The sequence below is a fragment of the Limulus polyphemus genome, unplaced genomic scaffold (assembly GCF_000517525.1).
Source record: "Limulus polyphemus unplaced genomic scaffold, Limulus_polyphemus-2.1.2 Scaffold696, whole genome shotgun sequence".
NCBI lineage: Eukaryota > Metazoa > Arthropoda > Merostomata > Xiphosura > Limulidae > Limulus > Limulus polyphemus.
This window is the reverse complement of record NW_013666306.1, coordinates 410,398-413,666: the sequence shown is the minus strand read 5'-3', so window position 1 is coordinate 413,666 and position 3,269 is coordinate 410,398. Positions and strand designations below refer to the sequence as shown.

Below are 3,269 nucleotides of genomic sequence, written 5' to 3'. Positions count from 1 at the left end.
TATAATGTTACATATTATGCATCATGTTATTACTGCAACAAATAACTAACTTAAAAATGATTTTTGTTGTATTACTTTATATTGTATTTGGGTATTCAAAAATAGTGACTTTTTGTGACTTTATTTCCGGCCACCGGTGAGGTTAGTGACGAATGGGACGTGCATGTGATTAGCTGAGGGAGAATGGAAATGTGAGATAAACATAACCGGTACTAAATCGTCTGTAAAATTTATAATGTCAAGTCTATTTTTAATGATTAAAAACAGATTAACAAGAACATACACTTTTAAGCCAAATTACTGTACTTCAAAATGTACTATTTATTACAGAATTACTTATAATGTATGTATAAATTTTCTGTATTTTTATTTTACTGATAAAATGTATGATATTGTTATATATATACTTGATTTACATTTTTATTGTTTGTTTGTTTGTAATTAAGCACAAAGATACACAACGGCCTGTCTGTGCTCTGCCCATCACGGGTATCAAAACCCGGATTCTAGCGTTGTAAGTCCGCAGACATACCGCTGTGCCACTAAGGGGCACATTTTTATTGTGTGAGAACTTCTACCAGAAGAGCTTTTAGGATGCTACAATAATAATTACAATTAATAATCAATAGTCTTAATTTTACATGACAGACAAACTGTAAAAGCTTCTACGACCACAATGTCATGGGTCATCAGGCGGTTGGGTATCGTCACTGCTAGCGGTGTTATAAGCTATTATAACTGCAAATAGTAAACGGAGAAAATGCTCCAAATAGTTGAGAAGAGTTTCTAAATTTCTATGCAGATATATATTTATAATTTCCGCATATTTTTGCACATTTTCCCCACGGATTTGGACTCCCTCTAGGCATAGGATTCTGTAACATAAGCACAGAAGTGTGTCCTTTTAAACCAACCACGTGCGCAAATATTTCTGTACTTTCGTACGTTATAGCGGAGGAGGAAGGAAGAATGAGTCGTTATATAAAGGAAAATATTGGTGTTTAATTGGGGAATTTTGGGAAATTATTTTAATGCCCTGTTTTCGATGTTTGTAGTAGCTGTTGCCACGGTGTCAACCCCAGGGTTCTCCTTCAAAATATAATTACAGCCCCCAAATAGTATACCACATTATGACCGTACAGCAAAAATGTGTATTATATCATGTGTAACCTTTTGCTTTTGCTTTTTTGTTATTATAAATACAATAAACATTCATACTAGAGTCGAAACTTTGTAGATCTGGGTTCGCATATATTGTATTTGGCTAAATTTACGAATTACATTTTACTTCCCAAAATTGTAAAATTAGGATGCTAAATTACTTTATTTCTGCGTGAAAATGTGGAAATGGACAAAATACGCCATGTCGATTTTTTTATCACTTAAGGATTTCTCTTGTAATGGTACATAATGCTAATCTCTTAATGTACCATACCGGTAAAGAGGGAGTTGGTTAGATACTTCATCACTTACAGATCACGAAATAGTTAAGGGAATTTGCATCTAAAAAGATAAAAAAAACTACCAGAGTTAACCACCACCACTACTTTCCATTTCAACACCGTTGAGAAATGCCGAATAGCCTATGAACTTGAAAATTATATATATATAGCGAACCAATTTAACTCTAGGAACCAGGAGATTAAGAAAACCTTTAATAGCCAAAGATATTAGCATTTCTATGGAATATTAGACCTTGAAGCTACCACTACAGGTATAAAAGTAAGAAGAAAAAATGAATTTGTAAATGTAAGTGGTGCAAGACGCAGGAGAAAAAAAATGTAGACACTAGGACGCCTTAATGTAGACACTAGGACGCCTTTACATTAATTGAACACTTTGCGTACAGTAGAATTTGTGGAGAGTCATTTTTCATGAGGGACAACGTGTGGAAGAACTAATCATCAAGAATCTATGTCATTGACGTAGCTTTCTGACGCCCTCGGGCTAGTGATCAAATCGGTCGATGTCAGAAGCTGAACTGATTTGACACTTTGTTATCAGGGTTAGCCATGATATCGCACTCCCTAACACATCTTCCATCAGGGAACTCAATTTTGTGAATCCACATGAGACGCTAACAGCATTCTTATCGTACACCTGGGAGGGAAAGGGGGCTGACACTGATTTTAGTTGAAAGAACCCTTTTAGCATAATGAACGTGCTTCAAATGAGAAAATCGACATGTGCAACGTCTCCAAATAATAATCACTAGAAGTAATTTTTTCTGTGAAAACAAAATTGAAGAACACCTTTAATACATTTAGTGTAGTGTAGGTATGGTTCGCGAATGCGTATCGTTTTGTTTTTAATTCGCAGAAACATCTTGTATAAAGTATCAGTATTTGATACGTATGAATTTAAATGTTATTACTTGTATTTATTGACATAATTCCAGTAACGACTAGTGGTAATTCTTGTAGTTCTATTTTTATATTTGTATCACAGTGTATTTCAACAAGTGTATTATTAATCAACCATGTGTTATTTTGTATTTTTTTTATAGGCCCGATATATTTTTTTCACTATTTACTATCATGGAGTGACGTTCTCGTTTTACTGCACGCCACATACTAAAAACAGAAACTTCGTAAACTGTTAATAAGAATAAACTTTTTAGCGAGTTTAAGATAAACTATAACACCTTCGCAACTCGTATTCCCTTTTTGATATATATAAAAAATGCAGGTACCGTATCTCATGAGACTAGTAAAAGGTTTTATCTCGACCGCTGTTTAATTAGGTGTCACAGGTCAATTTAAGTACGCTTTCAAAACAAATGTACAAGTTTAAAACGCTGATAAGACATAATAAAAAATCACTCTTTGTCAGCTTAGACAGCATGTACCAAAAACGTATATCCGGTAAGCACGTAGTTACAATACGTAATTGTTTAAATGATTTGTTTTGGAGCAATTTAAGACTTGACACAACCTATGGCAATTTTTATATTTTCCCTTCATTCACAAAATTTCCATGATGAAATAAAAAAAAAGTAACGTGATATTATTGGTATTTGTGAGAATAACTAATAGATAATCCATTTCTTCCTCATAGGAAGCTGGGAATATTTTTTTGCACTAATTGCACTAGTGGTATAGATAACCTGATTCTCATAAAAAAATAAACCAACTGCTACAAAATAAAACAGTCTAATAGCTGCTTAGGATAAAAACAAGAACTTTATTCAACACGATATATGCCATCATACACAGAGTAACTGACATCACATTAAAAGGAGTTATATCATATAAGGGCAACTATTCTCA

The 3,269-nt window shown here is 33.4% G+C and overlaps 1 protein-coding gene across 1 annotated transcript in view; it reads right to left on the bottom strand.

The window, feature by feature from the left end:
• The window catches only part of LOC106460037 (transmembrane and TPR repeat-containing protein 2-like), a 293,344-nt gene that overhangs the window by 26,705 nt on the left and 263,370 nt on the right, over window positions 1-3,269 (bottom strand). The gene's annotated exons all lie outside the window — the stretch shown is intronic.